Source organism: Coptis chinensis, chromosome 9 (genome assembly GCF_015680905.1).
Source record: "Coptis chinensis isolate HL-2020 chromosome 9, ASM1568090v1, whole genome shotgun sequence".
Taxonomy (NCBI): Eukaryota; Viridiplantae; Streptophyta; class Magnoliopsida; order Ranunculales; family Ranunculaceae; genus Coptis; species Coptis chinensis.
In genome coordinates, this window is record NC_141464.1 from 60,577,949 (window position 1) to 60,602,991 (window position 25,043).

At 34.8% G+C, this 25,043-nt stretch overlaps 3 pseudogenes across 3 annotated transcripts; 1 reads left to right on the plus strand and 2 right to left on the minus strand.

Moving 5' to 3' along the window:
* Positions 1-12,431: 12,431 nt before the first annotated feature.
* On the minus strand, positions 12,432-13,781 carry LOC147477102 (oil body-associated protein 2B-like; annotated as a pseudogene). Its single transcript, XR_015207978.1, has 4 exons — positions 13,497-13,781; positions 13,132-13,214; positions 12,914-13,026; positions 12,432-12,797 (listed from the first exon to the last, which is right to left on the minus strand). The product of XR_015207978.1 is annotated as an oil body-associated protein 2B-like (transcript).
* A 2,645-nt stretch (positions 13,782-16,426) lies between these two features.
* LOC147477103 (uncharacterized) lies at positions 16,427-17,489 on the minus strand (annotated as a pseudogene). The gene has a single exon (XR_015208391.1). The product of XR_015208391.1 is annotated as an uncharacterized LOC147477103 (transcript).
* Positions 17,490-17,571: 82 nt separating this feature from the next.
* Positions 17,572-20,530, plus strand: LOC147477104 (protein VTE6, chloroplastic-like; annotated as a pseudogene). Its single transcript, XR_015208390.1, has 5 exons — positions 17,572-17,839; positions 17,973-18,217; positions 18,720-18,843; positions 19,734-19,838; positions 20,008-20,530. The product of XR_015208390.1 is annotated as a protein VTE6, chloroplastic-like (transcript).
* Positions 20,531-25,043: the final 4,513 nt, after the last annotated feature.

The following is a 25,043-nucleotide window of genomic DNA, read 5'->3' on the forward strand; positions in this document are numbered from 1 at the left end:
GTAGTCACCGGGGGATCGTAAACCCCTGGTTAGTTTTGTTTTTTTTCTTCTTCTTCTTTCTATTAGCTATTTTAATATGAAGTTCTTATTTTCATTTATATCACTAATAAATGTGTAATTTTTTGATGCATCTTGAGGTTCATAATGTTGGAGAAATCTTTGTTGAGTGTAAAGAGTAGGAACCGGGTTCGTTTGCTTGGACTTTGGTTGCTTTGTGTTGTGGTTCTCATGGTTCACATATTTTGCATTCTCTTGGTATTCATATTGCCCACGGTATGAATTTCTTACTTTTATCTGTTTTATAGTGTAGTACTTGAAATGAAACAATGCCTAAGAATTTAATCTAATGCACATCGAGCTCAAAATGTTAAATGTTGAAAAAGATGCATCTTGAAGAAAAAATTGTTGAAGTACTTGATATGTAATAACATCATGTTTATCACAAGTTATGGAACTAATTGGAAAGAACACGACTTTTATCTTTAATTACTTCGGTTAGTTATCCAATCTTTGATATGGAAGAATTGTAGGTTTTGTAAATGTGTTACGATGTGCCTTATCCGATTTGTTGGTGTAGGATCATTTTTCGATATATTGCATAACTCTTATGTGAAAGGTGGTCTTGCTTTGGGAGCTCTGTTGGGCCCGGGCGAGGTTAGTTTTTGGTGTGCTAATTAATTTACTAGTTCTGAGTTTTTCAACAAAGACTGGATTTAGGTGCTGAAATTTGAAAGTAACTTGTGGCTATTGAGTCATTGACAGTTTTGGTGGTTTCATTTCTTTTGCAGACTTGCTTTTTGATGGTCTGTTAGCATTTGGCAAGGGTTCACCAAATATGAACTCTCTTGTGGGATTTGGATCTATTGCTGCATTTCTTATAAGTGCGTAAGGTTTCTTTGAAAAGTAGACAGTTTCTTATATAAATAGTTTTTTTTATGATTTGGTTTATCCGTCCTTATAAGTTGTCTCTCCTAGTAGGTGTCATTGCTAAACCCCGGGCTTGGATGGGATGCATCATTCTTCGATGAACCGGTGACTTTTTATAATCTTAATCTCTTAAACTCCCCGACTTGGTTTCTTAATGTACTCATGTACTTGTTTGCATGCCCAATCTTAGTTAATCAACAAGAGTAACCTTAGAAGTATGAAAGTATTAGAGGCATGTTTTTTTCCTTAGTTTCCATGGTCCACTCTTTGTGATATAAAACACCTATAGAAATCTAGATATAAAGCTTTCTTGATTAGGCAATTTGTAGATGAGACAATGTTTTGTTCTTCAAGATATGCTATAGGAAGAGTGCATTACTAATATGCATCATATTATTAATCGATTGAACTTCGTTCATCGCTAATTTCACTACATTGTAATATCGTTCTCCTTGCTAATCCTTGCCAATCGTTATACTTAACTTGTAGGTCTGATCTCGCCCCACTTAGATTTGAAGTAGTTACACTAAAATATATTGATAGGGAAAAGGTTTTGTTGAATATCACGAACAATATCAAAATATGTTCAAAACAATGAGACCGGAAAAACTTTTTGCAGCTCCCAAATGGACAAATTGTCAACTACTCATGGCAATATTATGTATGAAAAGATGAACAAGTGTATCCCTTGAATATAGTTCTCAAGATAAGTCATGGGTTTTTAGTATGCAGGTCATGCTTCTTGGTTTTGTTCTTCTTGGACGCCTCTCTTGAAAAAAAGCGAGACTTAGTGCTTCTAGTGACATGAATGAACTCTTAGTAAGTGCAACTATTTTTAGACTTTAATTAATAGCATTCTAATAAAAATATAGATTTCTCTATGTCCGAGTTTGAGAACTAACTCTGAATTTTCTGCAGTCACTAGTATCTTCTCAATCACGATTAGTGATTACCTCGATTGAAGGTGACCTATCTGGCGATCTTCGTGACTTTCGGTTCGATTCAATCCGCATAGAAGTTCCCTCTCGATGATGTACGCAAAGCCGGAGATTCAGTCTTAGTTTTACCCGGGAAACCATTCCTGATAGATGTGAGCCATTTAAAGCAAGCTTTACATTTCCTATGAGCTACGACCATTTCTTCGTTGTGGGTGACTTGCTTATGTGTACTATAACTGTCTTTTGACTACCGACTTCGGGGAAAGGTTATGGCGGCGAGGTGGTGTTGTTGATGAGTCTATGCTTACGGGAGAATCTCTTCACGTATAAAGAAAAGGGCTTTGCGGTTTCAAATTGGAACGAGAAATTGGGTATGCTTGCGTAAGCTTAGAGCTATCGACTTATTTACCACTACTAGGAATAGCTTCAATTTTCATGCGGTAATCTTTGAAGTGGCCTAATACCAAATCGAGACCTAGTGTGCTTATTAAGTATTAACGTCTGAGAGAAACTACTTTTATAGACCTTATCCGGTAGTCCTGTTATTAAACTTGCTTTCCGGAGGATGGATTTTCGTTGTTTGAAAGAAATGCAATTGTTTCTTCCGTCGGGGATGGTCCTCTACGGATTGAAGCCACTACTAACTGGTTCAATGTCAACAATTTCAAAATTATGCATGGTAAGTCATGCGCTTCTCAATCATTGATGTCCGAAGTTTGAACTACTGTTTACTAAGTACTAGAGCATGCTATTCCCTGTTAACTCATGGTTATGGATTAAGTCAAGTTTGAGAATGCTTAAATGTTTATGTATCCAGATTTATAATATCATGGTAAACCACATGATATGCTATACTTTGTTTCAGCACTTTCCCGACTTGAAGACGCATGGGATAATTATTAAATATTTATCTACAAAATGGAAACCTCCAGAGGGGGAGCGGGGGGTGGGGGCAGATGATAGTGGGTCTCTCCCCTGCAGTAAAATTATTAAATTAAGGGTTTAGAGAACAACATGCTAGATCTTAGCCCACCACACTAACCTACTCATAGTTTCTTCAGTTCTCACAACCCGATGAAAAGTTTCTTAAGAAATTTTGTAATGTTTCTCTCACTTTTTTCAGTTCTTGCCAGGCTTTGTCAAATAAGTGGTGATATCGTGGGAGAAGTTATGGGAATTGCAAATGTGCACCCCTGAAACTGATGGGGGAACACTTGAGAGAGCAATAACAGACGAGCAGTGACGACCAATACAATGGGATATTCTATGACGGCATATTAGACATCCCAAAATTAGGTTAGGTGAAGTCATTTCTATATAAGTTTGATTTGGATTGGTGTCTATATTTTTATACTAATTAATGTTTAATTGATTAGTGGTTTTGTTTTTGTTATTATATGTTGATTAAGTTTGTGGAATGTGATATCTCTATAAGATGGAATATTCATATGTGCTAGAGTTAGATGTGCGGGGTGAATTTTTTTAGACATTTTGATCCGCAAAATATAATAAATATATATTTTTTACTAACAAAACTTTAGTAACAGATATATCCGTTACAAACATCGATATAAATAGCAAGTGGCACATATATTACTAACGGATATATCCGTTACAAATATCGATATAAATAGTAAGTTGCATATCTATTACTAACGGATATATCCGTTACACTAATCGATATTAATAGCAAGTGGCACATCTATTACTAACGGATATATCCGTGACATATAAAAATTGATTTCCCGCTAAAAAAGTAACTAAAGAAGCGCCAAACGTTACTAACACTTACATCCGTTAGAAATGAATAGATTTAACAATTGGCTATCCGTTACAAAGAATTATAGTAACGGATATAAGTGTTACTAAGATTACTTTAAGTAACGGTTATATCCGTTACTAAATTTAACCCCTAAGTGGATCAGAACACCCCGAGCTACCGTGATATATAGCGTTAGTAAAAATATAAGTAACGGATATAGCTGTTACAAAATGGCTATTATGGTGTAGTGGAAGCTTAATGCAGATGGAACTATTAATAGATATAAGGCGAAATTGGTTGCCAAGAGATACACACAGCATTATGGAATTGATTATGAAAAGACTTTCGCACCTGTGGCGAAAATCAATACTGATTCGAATTTTAATTTAAACTTTATAGCAAATAAAGATTGGCCCTTGCACCAGTTTGATGTGAAGAATGCATTCCTAAATGGAAATTTTTAGGAAGAAGTATACATGGATATGCCTCCAGGTGTGAAAAACCATCCCAAAGATGTTAGGAAGGTGTGTAAATTGAAGAAGGCTTTGTATGGCCTGAAACAATCTCCAAGAGCTTGGTTTGGAAGACTTACACAGTTAATGAGAGTTTTTGGGTACAAACAGAGCAATTCTGACCATACCTTGTTTATCAAACACAAGAATGGTAAGATTACAGCTCTAATTGTGTATGTTGATGACCTGATAGTTACAGGGGATGATCCGAAGGAAATAAATGAATTGTAGAAGTATTTGTCGGAAGAATTTGAAATGAAGGATCTAGGACAACTGAAGTATTTTCTGGGTATTGAAGTTGCAAGGTCTAAAAAGGGGATTTCACTCTCACAGAGGAAGTATGTCTTGGATTTGCTTGCTGAAATAGGAATGTTGGATTGTAAACCTATAGAGACACCCATTGAGATGAATCATGGACTCGCCATTCATCCTGATCAAGTTCCTACTGATAAAAGAAGGTATCAACGTCTTGTAGGAAGGTTAATTTATCTCTCTCATACTAGACCTGATATTGCTTATGTTGTGAGTGTGGTTAGTCATTTTATGCATTGTCCTAGTGAAGAACATATGGATACAGTCTATCGTATCTTGAAGCATTTGAAGAAGGCACCTGGCAAAGATTTACTGTTTGGAAAGTATGATGTGTTGGATATTATAGAATACACAGATGCAGATTAGGCTGGTGATAAAACTGATAGACGTTCTACATCAGGATATTTCACTTTTGTCGGTGGAAATCTTGTAATTTGGCGGAATAAGAAGCAGAAAATTGCTGCCAGATCGAGTGCAGAAGCTGAATTTCGAGGTCTGGCACAGGAAGTATGTGAATTGTTGTGGATCCGTTCTGTCTTGATAGAATTGGGATTCAAGCTTCAAAAGCCTATGGATTTACATTTTGATAATCAAGCCACCATTCAAATTGCACATAACCCAGTTCAGCATGATCGAACAAAGCATGTGGAGGTTGATCGTCATTTTATTAAAGAAAATCTTGACAGGAAAGTTATTCGTTTTCCGTTCGTAACCTCAGATGAGCAATTAGCTGATGTTCTTACTAAAGGTGTATCTCACAAGGTGTTTAACAGCTCTGTTGACAAGTTGGGCATGATTGACATCTATGTATCAATTTGAGGGCGAGTGTAGAAAGCTGTATATTGCTTATTATGTATAGAGCGCGCCCTGTGCTCAGATAAGACATGCATAGAGCGCGACCTGCGCCTCAGGCGTGACCAAGTTCCAGTAACTTGAGCGCGACCCGTGCTCGTCTCCAGTACAAACAGAACGCGACTCGCGTGTTCCTCAAGTTACCGATTATTTTGTTTCTTATTTTGTAACCTCTATATAAACGATTATAATCTCTTTAGAATACAATCAAGTAAATATACAACTGAATTGAATTGAATTTTCTGGTTCTTCATTTACATGCCTTTTTTCTAATGTAGGAAAATAAGTTGTACTGAAGTGTTTATATTAAGATGATTTTGGTCATATTCTAACAATTCTGGAATATCGTATATACTTGACTTGGATAAACTTTTTTTACTAGCTTTAGTACTAAAAAGACTTCGATTGATTTAATTTTTCATATGCAATCTTGAGAATGATCGATTCGAAATCATTAGGAAGAACCCGGATATCGTTGTCACGCATCACATCGATGAGTGAACATCATAGCGTTTTAGATGTATCAATTGACTAAAGTTCTTGGAAATTTTGATAAGGAATAATGTGTTATTGGAAGAAATTAGTCAAATGACTATTTGTATATAGAGGCGTTCTGGGAACTTTTCCTCACCTTCGGAGCTAATTTCCTCATGCCTACCCAATGTTTCCCATCAAAATTGTTCTCGAGGGTGGAGAAAATTTACCCGTGCATGCTCCAGAGTCCAGTTTATTTAACTTCCTGTCCTTGTTTGATCCGAGAGGCAACAAACAAGGGATGAACGCCGCCATGGCGTCAAAGCCAAAAAGATAAAAGCGCTATTAATTTCTTCTAATTTTTCGAGCCCTTTGGAACCACAATGCCAATGAGAGAATGGGCTTAGTCTTTATTCAGCTTCAATTTTTGAGCACTAAAACATGGGTTCCCTAGCTGATTCAAATCCCCATGTTCAATCAAACACACCCTGCTGAGAGAAGTTACTGCTGTATTGCAAGTTCATACCAAGCTGAGAAATAGGGTGAACTAGGGTGAACTAGTGTTACCCAACTAGATGAGCCAATTAGGATTTCCCCCACTAAATGGGAAATTAGGGTCTCCCCCCTAAATACACAGTCAACTGGGTTTTACTGTTAATTTTCAAGTCAAACAATTGAAAATAATATAAATGCTCTCATTATTTTCAAAAATAAAATATTCAATTTTAATTAGGTGGGAGCATTTGTGTCATTTTCAGTTATTTGACTCGAAAGTTAACAGTTAAACCAAATTTACGTGTGTTTAGGAGAAAGACCCTAATTTCCAATCTAGTGAAAATCCTAATTGGCTCATCTAGTGGGGGTAATACTAGTTAACCCTGAGAAATATCATTCCTCTAAATTCTCTTAGCACACTTTGCAGACTGGACACTTTGAATTTTGAAAGGTACTTTATTTTTCATTCCTTTGTTTGAAATTTAACGTTCTTACTTGGGAGCAAATTAGCAATACACATTTTACAGGTAAACACATTCCTAACTTACCTTGAAAAAAGCTTTTGTACAATTGTATACATTCAATACCTACTTGCCTAGTACTCCAAGAGTTCAAAGGATCGGAGTGGAATGTTTGGGATGGTATAAGTAGGGCGATAAATTAAGCTTATTCATCTTTCATCTTTGATGGGGTTTAAAATTCTACGAGAAACAAGAAAGATAATCTGCGTTTGACTTTTGAGTTGCGGTCCTTTTTCGGACGTTTAACAACATTGATAGTTTAAAGAGTTGCATTCATTTGATAATTTCTTTGAACTTTGTCGATTGCAGTTGCCCCGTGATGACATTACAAAACATCGTTCCCACCACGACTAAGCCTGCAACTCTTGCATGTCCTTACACTCACCCTTGCATGTACAAAATATCGCGATATATCACGATATATATCGAAATTTCATAGATAGATAAATAAATACCCTGATATTAATTTGGGTAAATACCAGTGCAAATATCGACAAAATTTGTTAATATATCGTGATATTTCGACGATATCTTTTGTTATCGATATTGTCGGAGATAATTGGTGGCTTTCGGTGCTGGTGATTGCAAACCGGCGAAGAAGAAGATAAAAAAGGCTACTCCTACCTCTCCCAATGAGCTAATCTACCTACTCCCACGCGAGTTTGCCAACCCATGAATTTTGATGGATATAAAAGCTCCTTCTTCTCCATTCTCTCACTCCTTCAAACTCAAACTAAAACTTTGTCGGCTTTGCTTGGATTTCTAGTGTGCTACTTCTTTCTCTTAAGAGTCTAATCCATGTAACTAAATACTCCGGTAATTCTCCACATCAATTTTGTTATAGTTTTAATCCCATACCTACCTTTGAGTTATTAATTCGAACTAACTCATTTCATTTTCGGAATTTGTATTGCAGGTGAAACTATAAAGTGTTGTATGCAGATAAAAAGAAAACAATAGAAGACAAGGACGAATAAAAAGGTAATAACCAAAGGCGGATTAGGTCGTCAAGGAAAGATTTAAGCCCCCAATGATCTGCGAAAAGGCAACAGTGGCGTATTCCTCCGCGAGGATTCAATGGTTAACGATGGCGACTTTGCACTAGAACATACTACCCTCTAGAACAACAATATAACTCTCGGCGGTACGGAAGAAGAAGAAGAAGAATAGGTGTGAATCTACGTTTTCGAGAAGTGGGATGAAGACCGATAGAGTATTCACGATTTCTGGTTTTCTCTTGAATTGGATTATTTGTGTATAGAAAAGAAGACGACTTACGTCTCTCGATATAGAAGCTGCGGACCGACTTTCTCTCTCTCTGCGTCTCTATCTCTGCGTTACGGATTATCTCTCTCTATGAACACGTGGTGTTTATATAGAGTATAATCGGTTATCATAGATGGAGAAGGACACCTCTCCAAGTCGGTTTCACAAAACCATTGAAGTAGAACTCTAGCTAGCGAAACTTGCTGCAAAAAGCAAAAACAAGTTTAGGCAATTGGTAATCCACTACCCACTAGACAATCGGCCCTAAGCCAAGTTCGAACCGACCTTGACATAGCGACGCCGACGCCGGTTAGGTCTTGAAAGGCCTTGGCGGGTGGCTTTTGGTGAGTCCTCCTCCTAACACAAAAGCTTTTGGACCCTAAGCACATTTATGCTAGAGGATCACCTCGTATACCTCACTTGCTGGTGGTGGTTCGCTGATAATGTGGGACTAAACAACACACAAAGTATTTTGAAATACTCGTTAGAGATTCCAAACAATCCCCACTATTTCAAAATACTAATAGTCCCCACTTATTTTGGAATAGGATATTACAAAAGAAATGGGTTAACAAAATGTCGAGAGAATCGAAAAACAATGCATAAGATCTTGGTGCTTTTAGGCTTGAACCCGGTCATAGGGTAACATGTCTTTATAATACGTGAAAAGTGGTGGATTAAAAATCTTTGAACCAACATTCCCTTTGTAGTAAAATAAAGGACATGCACCCACATTGCTCTTTTCATTATATGCGTTTCGGTGTTGCTTTTTGCCCATAGCTACGTGTTATGTGAATGTTCTAGAGTACTTGCTGAATACTTTCATAAGAACCGACCCGATTCACTACATTCAATGTAGGTGGATATCCATCAAGTGTACATAGCGGTTAAAATACACTATCTCATAAAAATAATGGACTATGGATTCCATTAAGAGTAAAATAACTCATCCTTTTCATTGTTATTCAAGTTATACAAAGTATACAATAATGCTATCTGGGTCATAGGGTGACGCGTCTGAAAAGAAAGACAATAGCAAAACTTCAATCAAACTTATTTTATTAATTATAAACAACAAAATGAAGTTAAAAGGTTTATCAAAAGTGTGTTCTTTTTTTTTTTTTTTTAATGGAGAGTGAGATTTTTCGATTATAAGAAATTTGATTAGTTATCAATATAATAAATATATATAATAGTTATGCATATTTTGCAAATATTTTTCAGAATAATTAATATAACAACACCCGCTCATAGATAATCTTGAAGATTCCACATAAGGAGTCATGCATAATTTAAAAGAATAATTAATGGGAAATCTGAACTGATAATCTTCGATGATCTCATTACAGTAAATCAAGTATAATTTACTTTTTATGTCATGTTTGTAAGGACACTACAGATAGATCGGTAGAAGTTGGTGCATTACACACCACATCGATAATTAAAAGGAAATCAATCTAGATTCAAATACATAACCGAAAGCTTAAAGAGTAATAACGGAAAATCGAAACTTTATGCAAAATCATGATAAACTAAACTCAAAAAAAGTAATTAACTAAAAATGGAAATCGATGCAATTGCTATTAAACTAACGTCGGATAACTAACGGAATCGGAAACGATATGCAAATACATCAAAACAAACCTCAAATAATACCTAATTTGAAATCGAAACCGATGCAAAATGCATTGAACTAAACTCAAAAAATAATTAACATAAAATTAAAAACCAAATGCAATTGCATTGAACTAACCTAATAGAATAATTGGTGGGAATCGAAACTAAATGCAAATGCATTTGAAATAATCTCAAAGAATAATTAGCCGGAAATCGAAAACCAAATATAATTTGCATCAAACTAACCTTAAAGCATAAATAATCTAAACTGGATCTGGGGATGTATTAAACTAACCTTTAAAGAGTTATTAATGGGAAATCGAAAAATGGACCCAAATGTAATGAACTAATTAACTAAACATTGAAAAATGGATGAAACGCATTGAACTAACCTAAATGAATAATTAACGGAAATTATAAATTTGATGTAACTGCATTGAACTAACCTCGAAAAATAATTAACGGAAATCAAAACTTGATGCAAATGCATTGAACTAACTCAAAGAACAATTAACATAAAATCGGAAATTGGATGAAATTGCATTGAACTAACTTCAAAAAATAATTAACTTTAAAACCAAAAACAAGGTGCAACCGCATTAAACTAAAATCGAGATTAACTAATGGGAAATCAGAAATGGATGCAAATGCATTGAAATAACCCCTCAAAAAATAGTTAACCTGAAATCGGAAGTCGGATGTGAAAAAGCAAGACCGACCTCAAAGCATAAATCTGAGTAATTAGGAACCCAAAATGAAAGTGAGTTTATAAAAATAGACTCTTACATGTATGCAAACCGTATAGAAATTGTAAACTATCGAACTAACCTTAAAAAATAATTGACGGAAATCGTAAACCGGATCTGGATGTATTGAACTAACCTTAAAGAGTAATTAACGAGAGATTAGAACACGGATGTAAATGCAATAAACTAATCTCAAATACTTAATTAACTAAACATTGAAAAACTGGATGCAAAGCATCAATTAACTTTAATGAATAAATAACGGAAAATCATAAAGTGGATCAATTGTAAATGAACTAACCTCAAATAATAATTAATCTGAAATCGGAAACTCATGCAAATGCATTGAATTAACCTCAAAAATAATTAATGAGAAATTGAAAAATGGATGCAACGTATTACATTAAACCAACCTCAAATAATAATTAATGGAAAATAAAAAATTAGATGCAAATGCATTGAACTAATAACTCTAAAACATATTTATATTATATGTAGGAGAAATAAATGTCTCACAAATATAGTTTTGCATTTTAAAGTAGTGTTTATCTTAATTCTTTTATTGTGATTGAAATGTCTTGCTATTAAGTAAGCTTCAATATTATCTTATCCACAATGGATATTCTCCATAAAGCTTCAATCAAATTTCTATTGTTAAACTGAACAATAAAAAGAAGTCGATGAATTTTATCAAGGTTTGATGCTTCATTTTATAAGAAAGTGGTGCAGAAATTTAAATGAGTAATTAATATAATTTTCATATCTTATAAAGCTATGATAGTTCTTGTATATTTTTTAGAATAATTTAATATAACGACACCCGTTAAACCAGGACACGCTCATGTGATAAAATTTTTCAAGTGGGGTAATATGTATTCTTTGAGGATATGGAAACAATCAATCTGTTTTTTAGATTTGTACACATTAAATAAATGAAAGCCGGCGGTGATGATTTACCGCTAAATCACTATAAAATCTAATAAAACTATTATACAAACTAGATCGAGTTTAAGATAATTTCATATGAAAATTACGGGATTAATATCCTAAACCCAAAAAGTGAAGAGACTATCTCAATTTGATCCCTTAGTTTCCAAGTACTTATACACCATAATCATTTGCTCATTTATTTATTTGGCTTATTTTCAAATAAAAATATATCACGATTAAAATTTGCCGCTAACTCACCATAAATCCAAGAAAATTATTATACAAGTTAGATCGTGTTTTAAAGATAATTCTATTTGAAAATTACAGATTAATATCCTAAACCACAAAGTGAAAATGCTATCTCAATTCAATCCCTTAATTTCCAAGTACTTATACACCATAATCGCCGCTTTCATTAACGTATTTACGGTTTATTTTAATAAAATCTATTCCCGATTCGAAAATTTGCCACTAAATTCCATAAATCTAAGAAAAATATTATACAAACTAGATCAAGTTTCAAGTTTGAGATAATTATATTTGAAAATTATGGATTAATATCCTAAACCACAAAGTGAAGAGACTATCTCAATTTGATCCCTTAGTTCCCAAATACTTATGCACCATAATCGCCTGCTCACAAAAAATATTTAATAGATCGGCGTATGCCCGAGTCAAAAATCTAGTACTTAATACTGAAATTAAAGCACGAAAGTAATTAATGAAAACATGGTATTGATCGAGGTTCTCTATTTATATTTATAAACATGAAGTCTAGTTTACAGTTCGGAATTCTAATTTGAGTGTATTACTATTTCCTAATCTGTTTTGGACCGCAGTTCTACTTCAATTACAATTAAGAAAACAGTGAAACATGTAACAGTCTCAGAGCAGATCTAATAAACGCATAGGATATATATTTACGCCCAATAATCCAAAGTGGTTTAATTTATGTTCAAATAAATCAAACAAGTACACACAACAAGTATCAACCATCAAGTAACATAAACTATTGGCTGCACACTATTATTATTATTAGATTTCTTATAAACATGAAGATACTAGAATTAGATCCCCAAACTGTATAAAGGCATCCATATACATACTTTGCACACCCACTAAAACTTAGAGTGGAAACATATCAACTTAATACTACGTTGCAAACTAGTGAACTGCACAAATTCGTTCATGGAAAGGGTGCCATGCGTTTCATGGTTGTTGGTTCTATGTCGATAGCAAAACCTTTTCCAGTCTGTTTCCAGCAGTCCGCACGCGGATTTATCCATTCTGGCTCCGGAATCTCCATCCATGATACCTTCAGACGACCACTGTCTATGCCATACTTATCATCGCGTTTCTTGACTAGATCAGGCTTCACCATTCCTAAATTCACCCCCTGAGGTGACACCATCAGTGCCGGAGCACCCAGAGGAAGTGGATCACCTTCATAATACCACAACAACAAATGGTGAACATTTTTAGATAAACAAGACACGTACATTCTTGCAATCTTGTATGACACATATTGTATAGCTTCAGGAAAATGGTCTCTTACCTCTATCTATCTGTTTGCCATGTGCACCAAAACTTGCCGTAGGTTCTGGTCAGGTTGTTAAGTTCAGTCTTTTGCACCATCTCTGGAACCCCAGGGTTAACCCAAAGACCCGCTTTGATCTGGACCATTCAGATGCCAGAATAATAGTCATCGCACATTAATCATTGTGATATAACTAATTAAGAAATTTGGAACGAAGGAAAAAAGAAAAAGAAAAGGCCGACCTCATATGCGTGAGAGTGCCACAGCTTCTGTTCCTCAACTGGTAGATCCTCAAAGATTCTATCCGATACAATATACTCCACCCCTGGAACATACACATACAGCTCAAATTACCGTAACACATGATGCAAAGTTATCCTAGATCACCAAGTGACATGCATGATATGAAGCACCTGGTTGAAAATGTCGAATTGGCTAAAATTTTGAACGGCAGGAAATTTTAAAATCTGTTTAAATACTAATACATTCTTATTTTCTTTTTGAAAATCTCTGGACACACCAAATTACTAGTGTACACATTTCTGGGATGTGGGATCTATAAAGCGTCAAAATACTTGAAGAGGCCAATATTAAGATACTAAATTACTAATGAGATGAGCATTGGGACCATCAGAATCATAAACAGCACACTGAAGGAAGTCTTGATTAATCCGAGTCACATAATTGTGAGTCTCAATCTGCCGACTCATATCATGGCTGTACAAGGCAAAGGTGCACACATGTTGCTGCATCTGCTTAATTGGCTTTAAAGATTGAAGCATCTGGCCCCTTATCAATCACGTGTTGACTCATACTCATGGCCTGGCCTGGTGGTTTGTTCACTAGTTGGAGCAACTCCACCGGGAGCAGGACGTTTATCACTTGAAGCCATCATACACAGAAATGAAAGAAAATTGGAGCTGCGATTGTTGCTAATTACTATGTGTGAGAAGTGGAATATATAGTGGTTGGAAAGAATATTAGAGATTAGAGAACAAAGGAAGGTGTTACACGTGTGTGAAATTTGTAACGTGGCAGAATCTGCAATTAATTGCTCATGCATTGTTGTGAGGTGGATGAAGCTTGCTGCCACTTGTAACTCAAAATGGTTGGGGAATTGATCGGAACATATACTGACCAGTGTCTTAAGTCTTAACAAAAACCCAAGAAAAAGTAACTGACTAGTGACATGGCTATATACTTGGTGCATCTCAAATAGTGAGAGTGTGTATGTATATTTGAATTGTTCGGCGCACCTACATGAATACGGTGTCTTTGATCGCCTTCAACATAAGTTGCCTCGCTTACAAAGAAATACCGATCGAACGCCCGAGTGTCACTACTAAAAAAAAAAAGGCTTGTAACAAATATGATGTGTCGGGTTTTTCAGATTTACAAAACGATATAAGGAGTGGTGACACAATATGTTTTTGTCAAACCGACACAATAGATATAGTACTTGTAATGGGTTTAAAGTACTTATAAAGTGACATGACACAAATTATACTACTTGTGTCGGTTTTAGCATTTAACAATCAAATTTGCTATGGGGAAAACACAAACCAACACAAGAAATAGAACTGTTGTGTTTTTCTTCTTTAAACCACACAAAATTAGATCTCTTCTTGTGTCTGTTTTAGTAGATCACCTATTTCAGGAAAAAAAAAAAAAAAAAAAAAGAAATTTGTGTGAAATTTGTAACGTGGCAGAATCTGCAATTAATTGCTCATGCATTGTTGTGAGGTGGATGAAGCTTGCTGCCACTTGTAACTCAAAATGGTTGGGGAATTGATCGGAACATATACTGACCAGTGTCTTAAGTCTTAACAAAAACCCAAGAAAAAGTAACTGACTAGTGACATGGCTATATACTTGGTGCATTGTTTTTCTTCTTTAAACCACACAAAATTAGATCTCTTCTTGTGTCTGTTTTAGTAGATCACCTATTTCAGGAAAAAAAAAAAAAAAAAAAACTAGTAACTAGTATACCCCCCGTGTGTGAAATTTGTAACGTGGCAGAATCTGCAATTAATTGCTCATGCATTGTTGTGAGGTGGATGAAGCTTGCTGCCACTTGTAACTCAAAATGGTTGGGGAATTGATCGAACATATCTTGACCCGGTGTCTTAAGTCTTAACAAAACCCAAGAAAAGTAATGGCCGACTAGTGACATGGCTATATACTTGGTGCATCTCAAATAGTGAGAGTGTGTATGTATATTTGAATTGTTAATTACCTACATGAATCTGGTGTCTTTGATGCGCCTTCAACATAAGTTGCCTCGCTTACAAAGAAATACCGATCGAGCGCCCGAGTGTCACTACTAAAAAAAAAAGGCTTGTAACAAATATGATGTGTCGGGGTTTTTCAGATTTACAAAACGATATAAGGAGTGGTGACACAATATGTTTTTGTCAAACCGACACAATAGATATAGTACTTGTGTCAGTTTTTTAAAGTACTTATAAAGCGACATGACACAACACAATTATACTACTTGTGTAATGTTTTAACTTAGCATTTAACAATTTGTAAATTTGCTATGGGGAAAACACAAACCAACACAAGAAATAGAACTGTTGTGTTTTTCTTCTTTAAACCACACAAAATTAGATCTCTTCTTGTGTCTGTTTTAGTAGATCACCTATTTTAGGAAAAAAAAAAAAAAAAAAAAGTGAACTAGTATTACCCCTCCCCAAACTAGATGAGCCAATTAGGATTCTCCCCCCACTAGACTAGATGGGAAATTAAGGTCTCCCTCCTAAATACACACAAAAAAATTTCGGTCAACCCACTTTGATTTTTTTTTTATGTGTATTTAGGGGGGAGACCCTAATTTCCCATCTAGGGGAATCTAATTGGCTCATCTAGTGAGGGGGGGGGGGGGGGGTAATACTAGTTAACCCAAAAAAAAATAAGAAAAAAAAATACATACGTGCAATATGCATCTCCCCGCAACGCAAATGTTCTTCGGAGTTCGGACACGATGCCATTTGCTTATTTATTTGCTAGCAATCTAGCATCACCAACTCCTTACCATTTCACATTGAGTGTAGTATTGGAGCAAGGCTCGTCGACTATATAACAAGTAATTGTTTTGATTAGGTCGCCCGACTGACATACTTAAACACTAAATCATTCAACTTATCAAGTGAGCGGAGCAAAAAATTAACGGCGAGGGGGTATGTGGCAAAATGTCATTCATCTCTTCTCTTCGTCTCCCTCTCCCTCTCCACTCTCCACGCTCTTTCAATCTCTCCCTCCTCCCTCTCCACGCCCTTCCAATTCTCCACTCACCCTCCCCCACTGCTATGCAAAGATATCTTGGTTAAAACCAATTAGTAGGTAGTAGCCCCGTCAGCAGCCGAAGTAGTAGATTCATATCTAATAATGGACTGGACTTAAGTAAGCCCAACCCATTTACCACCCAATAGTCAAAATCAAACAAAGGCCGTTGACTCTCCTTTTTCTTCTCAAAACTGAAACACTTTTTTTTTTTTTTGAAAAAATGGAAATAATACTTCGTCGCTACTAGGATGATCCAAAGCAAAACTATTGCTGATATATTGGTACGCCAACACAAGTTACGGATTATCTTGCCACAGAAATCTAACAGGAGGAAATTATTCATGATTCAGTTAATCAATCACTCGTAGAACATGAATCCTGAGACTGAAAACTGGCAATCACCGCCTTCTTACGAGATTGATATCTGGCAGTATCAAACTCTTAGTCAAGAGATTTCTCCTGTCCTGCAATGGGCAGGTAAAGTTGGCTCGAGCAGATCTTTTACCCAGAGGTATTTTCCTCACATGAAATCCTCTTCCAGTTCCTGCAACGACTTGTTTGTAGAAGCAACCTGTTTGTTCGATGTCATCTTCTCTGCAACCATCAAGCCCTTGTAGCTTCGTATCTCTGACTGCCTCTCCTTTTCAAGCCTCTCCATCTCTTCCCGCCGTTTTTTGTCTCTCATATGGAGCTTTCTTTCAGCTCTCTCCGCCTCATTAACCGCCTCTCGCTCAGCTTTCAAGTCAGGCTTCCTTTCCACCTTGGTCTTGTTCAATCTATTAACTATCTCATTTACACGTTTCTCTACTCTCACAGTGCGGACCATCTTACTATTGTAAAAACCAACTTGCCCCACATCCATAGAGGCAGCCTTTTTCAGATTATACCAAGGGGTATAAACAACATCAATGTTATTGACCTTGTTGCCTTGGATAGAATTTGCTTTGACAAGCTGAGCACAGTCCTCCAGTAAACCCTCACTTATATCGTCGATGGTCTGGCCCTTGTTTAGTCTTACATAAACATGGGCGGAAGACATTTTATCCACATGGAACCAGATGTCTTCAGGGAAACCATATTTGATAAGATCTTCATTCTCATGTTTATCTAGACCCATGAAAATTGTGTAGTTTCCAGCTTCGGGTCTAGCTTTGTAGTAGAAAACCATCTCTCCTCTCCTTTCTTCTTCTTCTCCTCCTCCTTCTCTCAAAACTAACTAGGGTTTTGAGGTTGGAGAAAAATTAGAAAGAAGAGGAAACACCTTTTTAACACATCAATGGCGTTTTTTTCAGTTATTAAGACCTTTCATTCCCCACCACCATTCCATCTACATCCTCAAAACCCATCATAAAACTCTATTCAAAACCCAAACTCATAAAACTCCACCCATCCCCAAAAATGCTTTCTTTCAAAGCACACTCACTCCCTGACTCATCTTTTCAAAGTACTGTTATTTCAAGTGTATTTGATCTCATTCAAACTTCACCACCAACTTGGGCATCCTCAATTTTCAATAATGTATTGATATTTACATTTGGTTCTCCTATTTTAGTCACTGGCTTATCTTTATCTGGCATTGCTACTGCTTTCTTACTTGGCACTTTAACTTGGCGTGCTTTTGGTCCTACTGGTTTCTTACTTGTCGCTACATATTTCGTACTTGTAAGTGAAATTTAAACTTTGGCTTTGCTTTATTTTGCAAGATATGTATCATAGATGAAAAAGTTTTAACCTTTGAGTTGATTTATTAGCTGAAATTTTGGTTATTTGAGACAATGTGGATTGTGTAATGTAGGGAACGGCGGTGACGAAGGTGAAAATGGCCCAAAAGGAGGCGTTAGGTGTGGCTGAGAAGAGGAAGGGGAGAAGGGGTCCTGGTAGTGTGATTGGTTCTAGTGCTGCTGGGTGTGTTTGCGCGTTTTTATCGATATATGGTGTAGGGGAGCAGCATTTTCAAGTCTTTGGCAACTTGGTTTTGTGGCTAGTTTTTGTACTAAGTTGAGTGATACAGTTTCTAGTGAGATTATTTGGGAAAACTACGTAAGTTAGTCTTCTCTCAGCTTTAAATTTGACAGTTTTTGCATGGATGATGACATTTTTTTTTTTTTGGAATGAATCATGTTACTTAGAGTTTGTAAGGTCATGTTGATTAGTTCACGTCTGAGCAGTTTTGGCTGTTAGACAATCTTGAGATAATTGTGATAATTTCATCCTATGGCTTAGCTCCATGCAATTTTATCACATTTGTTAGTTTGTGTTTTGATTAGTAATAAGAAGGCATCTAATATGTTATTACTCAATAGGAACATGTCACACGCAGCATTTACACTAGGATTTAAGTAAATGACCGTAGGCATATTGCTTTGTATGGAATGATGTTATGGTTTGGGACTGTGGGATGTATAATTGTTTTTGGTCATATTTTGAGGCTAATTCAGCTGCACCAATATTTTCTTCTCTACACACGCCTTCATAATTCATGTATCACGATCAGATTCTTTTTTGAAACATCGAATTTTTTGGATTGGTGCTTCTTAACCAGATATCTTATTACCTCGTTTAAGGTAGTCCCTAGGGGAACTGAAGGGGCTGTTAGCGTTGAGGGAACTATTGCGGGGCTTTTAGCTTCAATTCTGCTTGCCTATGTTGGTTGCCTAGTGGGTGAGGTAAATTTCACTACCCTTTCTCATGAGTAGAGATCTTTATGCTTTTAGGGTAGCTCAAGACTGTCTTGCTCTGCCACATTTGATTGTTGCAACTTGCAAGTAATAACTGGTAATGCTCTAGTAAGACCATTTCACAAGTCACCTTACGAACATAAGCTCACAACGAAGCATTGTTAATTGAAATGATTAATTAGGATAACTTGTATCAGTATTTTTCTTTGGGTTTCTATAATAATCAAGTTATAAGATGCACCTTTTGGAATCTTATTTACAAGAGAACGGTTTTGATATTCTTATTAAACCAAACAGCATAGCTCTACCAGCAGTGGACCTGGGAGATATCAGACACATCCTCTCCTTTGTACTTTCTTATGAAGCAACCTTTTCCATTTGTAAAGGAATATCTCACATCTAACCCCTCAATTCAGTGCTTGGCTGCATGCCCCTCTAAGCAAATTCTGTTTTCCCTAATTTTATTGAGGATTAACACTGCACCTGCATGTCATTGAGATATCTTGTTGTTTATTTCCTCTGGGTAGCCAAATACCACATGGCAGCATTTGAAAATGGTTTAGATCATTGTTTTCTTAAGGAAGTTTTTTACCAATGACTCCAATTCTATGTCAACAGTCTGATGACCCGATGTTATGGAGCTTTTCAATGATATGTGGCGAGAAAAAGAAAACAAAGAACTTGGTTTCTAACAGAGGGGAGAATTAGTAGATTTTCTCTCTTTTATGGTCTTTAAGATTAAAAAGAAAAGATCTTTTGACCAGTAAGCACAACTTTGTATGCTCAATTTCCTTGGACATCTCATAAAGTGAAGTATCAACCACTGCAGTGACCAGGTTATTCAGCTATAATGATCATTTTCCCTCATGTATATGCAGGTAAATGCTGTTGAAGCTGCTATTTGTGTGGTGGCTTCCCAGATCGCAAATCTTGGGGAGAGCATGATCGGTGCTATACTCCAAGATAAGGAAGGATTTAAATGGGTAAGGAACTACATGTCTGTAAACGGTTTTGGTGTTTCTTTCTTAATTTTCCAGCTTGTAATATGCATGTAGTCATCTTTTTGGGCATGGTTCTTTTAGATCTATTCTTAAGTCCTTGGTGACTTTCTTTAGAAAAAATCTACTAAGATGTTCCTGATTTTCTTTGCAGTAAACAATGATGCAGTCAATGTAATTAATATCTCGCTTGGGAGCATTTTAGCAGTCTTGATTCATCAGACTGTTACCCAAAATTGGCATCAATAGAGTGAGCATGAACATGTGGTTTCCTCCTCACCTTAAGCTTACCAATCAACATGAATGATAAAAATAAATATAAAAGGGAAGAGCACTGGTTCATCTTCAAAGATATGAAAGCGGCCAAGAAGACGCTACAAAAAAGTGCACACTTGTTGCACAACACCTTGCTTAAGAGATTAGTTTACGAAACAACTCCTCTCCCAAGTTTGGAGCGGCATGAGTGTGGATGTCGCAAAATGGAAAAGCACTGTTTTCCTTTTCACCTAACGTCGTTGCTTTTCCCATAGTTGATTAGATCTGAAAAAGATAAAATTTTTAGCATATGAATTCTGAAAAATGTCATCGTATAATCACATCATATTCTATGTATCATTCTTTAAATGTCACATGCCATTCTATTCCTTTTCGATGGGAAATTCTCATTGCATTTGATATAGGGGTGTCTCTTTTTTTTGAAAATTCAAATTTTCCGGATCGGATATTTTTCCAACTTTGGCAATGATATTTTGTGTTCCGTTATCAGAAATTGTGATATCCAATTTTTCCAAAAAATAATAGGATTGGAATTGGATATGTTTTAAAGATTCGATCCGATCTCTGATAAATTTCCGAATTTTTAACATATCCGGTCTATTTCATATAAATACTAAATTAAAACTACACTAGCTTGTAGGCCGTGCATACGCACCGGCTCTTTTGAAAATATTTAGATTGTTTTAGAAAATTGGGACTACCGCTTTAGTCGCTAATCTGTTTTTAATTTTCTAACAAATTGTTTTAATTAAGTTTTAAAACTTCGTTTTTTTTCAATTGGAAGAGATCATCATGTTTAATAGGAGAATAATTTTCGTTTTAATTAAATATCTTGGATTTTTCCTTTTCAATAGGGGAGGAATTCTATTTTAATAGGAGAATAATTTCATTTTAATTAGAAGTGTTAGAATTTGTTTTAATAGGAGAGGAATTCTCATTATAATAGGAGAGAAATTCCTATTGTAAAAAAAGATTCCCGTTTTTCAAATAGGAAAGAAATTCTCATTTTAATAGGAGAGAAATTCCGATTTTAATAAGAGATGGCGTGAAATTTTAATAGAGCTCGAAAAATATCCCTTGTGGGAGTTTTAATATTAAGATATAGACTAGCTTGTAGACATGTGCATACGCACCGGCTCTTTTGAAAAAATATATAAATATTTTTTTGAAAATTGGGACTACTGTTTTAATCGCTAATCCGTTTTAATTTTCTAATAAGTTATTTTTAATGAAGTTTTAATTAAGTTTTAAAAACCCATTTTTTCAATTGGGAGAGACATTCTGTTTTAATAGAGAAAAGATTTAAAACTTTAATTAAAAGTCTTTAGAATTTATTTTAATAGAAGAATAATTTCTGTTATAATCGGAGAGGAATTTCCATTGTAAAAAAGGATTTCTGTTTTCAAATAGGAGATAAATTTATGTTTTAATAGGAGATGACGTGGAATTTTAATAAAGTTCAAAAAATATTCTTTGTGGAAGCTTTAATATTAATATATAGATATAGTTTACAAACCAAATAAAAATCCTAAAAAAGTAGAACATTGTCTCTCTCACAAAAGAAAATTGAGGATATTCTATGAAACCTTTACACAGATAATAATATAAGCGCTTCTATTCATCCTTTTAGATTGAACGATTTCCCTTTTGGAGTACTGTTGTTTACTGGGAACTAAGTATACACTTTTGGAGTCCTGTTGTTTACTAGGAACTAAGTATATAATGGCCAACTTGATGCATTAGCATATTCTCTTGTATACTTTCACTCAGCTTCTTGATGCCTTTTAGGTGTGAGAACACCCTAAAATTGAATGGTGGTCATGATAAACTTTAGTTCTTTCTTTTTATAGTTATTTCATTTGTGCTTCTTGAGCCCTAGGACAAAGTGACAAACCACGAAATAATTTGTTGAGAGAATACAAGACGCTCAACTTGAGGAAATACTCACCCAACTTAGCTAGAATGTTCTCTGATATTCAAAAGACAAAAGATACTTTGATCTACACTTGAAATAAAATCATAAACGAGAGACAATCCTTGAACCCATAGTTGACCATAGAGTGTAGAGTACCTATGTGTTTACCTTAAGTAGCCAAAATGTTGGCTGCAGTTAGCACTAGTCTCCAACACCTACAAGCATACATTTTATAAGTAGCAAAAAAGTGCATTTCTTGTTAACAAAACACAAACACATTGCCTTGTTTTGATAAATTAAATGGTAAAAAACAAGAAGACTATAAGTAAAACAAGCAATCTCTTAAAGGAAGAATGCCCCACCAATCACATAGATACAGTGACTCCTAGCTGTACACCTTAGCACCAACCCTTTAAGCCTAGAATTTTTTAGCACATAACACTTGCTACCACATTAGACCTTTGATATAAATTGCCACCTGGTCAAGGCTAACATGTTCTGAAAATACTATTCCATATTACAGAGTGATACTCTGTAAACTACGAGAACTTTCGAGACAGAAAGCGGTCTAGAATTCCACTCTATAATCAAGAAGAGCATAACAAAACTGAAAATAAGTACATCAGATGGAGATGTCCTAGTTTGAAATAAAGACTATCTCCATACCTCGAAGAAACAAATAAATCAATAAACACCCTAGCTCTTCTGTAAATAAGAAGGTAAAGCTAAAACTCGAGAAATTGGGAAAACGCCATTGTCCAGCAAAGAAATACACACACTTATGACAATAAATTCTACTTAAACATTAGCAAATTCTTTCATTTTTACAACTTTGGCGGTTCTTATTTACATCACAAATTAGGAAAACTTTCCTCTTCAAGTTTCAATTAGAACACAAAAGGCTAATGAGAGGAATTTGTAGGTAGTTCCTCAATCATACCCTGCACAGAAGATGCAAGTCTGAAGACATTTTGCAGTTTTGAAATGGCAGCAACGCATAGTTTGCATCTTGTTTGAAGGGACTTTGGTGGTGGAACCACATAAATCTTTGAATTATCCCCTGTTTGCTTTAATACATTTGTTTGATTTAATATATTGTATGTAGTTGGATGTATTTGTTGCAATCACTGAATGGAGTGATTCCGACTATATGTTGTTCTCATGTTAAATTTTAGTTAGTTCGTCCAAAATTAATAATAGGGAAGAATCATGACATAAACACAAAACAAAAATAAGAACATTGGTACTTTTTTTGGAAATTAGAAATATATAAAATCTCAGGTTTTGGACGAGGTTCATAAAAGACAAACAAGAAATAAGTCTAATAACTTCCCTAGAAACAGAGATTAGTGAGAGCTAATCAAACTTAACCGGAATCTTTATATATTTTCACACAAAATTTAAATAAAGAGCTACCTGAAATAGGAACTACAAATATAGTATGTGGTTGTGTGCAACAAAATATAGAGAAGCAAATGTAGCTTTATGTATCCATACGAGTAGCATCACCACCATAGTTGCCATCATCACTCGTACTAGCCCCATTCGTGATGATGGAACCACCACCATTGCCTCCAGAGTTGCCTTGATCACTAGTGATAGCCTCATTTGTGACGACACCACCGCCACTACTCCCACAGGCTCCATCATTAAAAAAAAATAGTATGAAAAAAAAACGAATAAAAAACTTTCTAATAAACCAACTTTTGTCCTTACAAAATTATCATTTATTATTTATTTTGAGTTCAAAACCATTAAAGAGAGACAAATATGTCTTTGAATGTTTGATGGGTTGATGACACAAACAAATAGCCAAAGGAGCCCAACCAATCAGTTTGTATAATTCTAATCACCCATAACAAACTCGTATGCTCTCCTTCCTTTCTTTCACTCTCAATTCTTAAACAAATAGTCAAACCTCAACCTAAAAAAAAAAAAAAAAACACAAATTTAGAAAGGACTTGCGGTAGCGGCTTTTTTACACGTTTGTCATAATTATTTGTAAAACTCATTATCATTATCAATATCAATAAAATTTACACGTAAAAAAACAAAAAACAAAACAAGATAATTTTTTATTTTCAATGTTAATCTTTTATAAGTCTATATAATATTATACATTATTTATAATGTTATAATGTTATTTCACTCTCAATTATTAAACAAATGGTCAAACCTCAATCTAAAAAAAATAATATAAAACATAAAACATAAACCACAAATTCGAAAAGGACTTGCGGTGAAGTTTATTGCACGCTTGTCCTAATTATTTTTGTAAAACTCATTATCATTATAAATAAAGTTTTCACTTAAAAAAACAAAACAAAACAAGGTAATTTTTTATTTTCAATGTTAATTTTTTATAAGTCTATATAATATTATACATTATATATAATGTTATAATATTATATAATGTTATATAGACTTATAACATTATAGGAAGTTAACAATTTGTTGAATTGTTATAGACTTGTGGACCAGATTATATATATATATATATAGTATCAATTAATAGTTTAAGTGCTTAAGTAGTTAAATTCATCAGTCCATATTAAATTTTTAGTAGTCAACATACTATAGTTTTGTGAATTGAAATAAATGTATAATTTTGTTGATTTTTATTGTTTAGACCTTTTCACAAAAAAAAAAAAAAAAAAAAAAAAAAAAAAAAAAAAAAAAAAAAAAAAAAAAAAAAAAAAAAAAAAAAAAAAAAAAAAAAAAAAAAAAAAAAAAAAAAAAAAAAAAAAAAAAAATTGAATACAATTTTTTTTTTGGGTGGGGTGGGGTGTGCACATAATCTCGCACCCTCTGGCTTAGAATCGTAGCTCCGTCCCTACTCAAAATGTAATTTCTTGATTGAATGACTTAATGATCTATGAGTACATTCTTCATTCTGTCATACTGTCTTTGTCTTTGAGTAATTGCTCATTACCTACTTCATACTTCATGTTCATGGAACTTATCCATAGTACTGTGGAAAGTATGACGAAATGTAAATA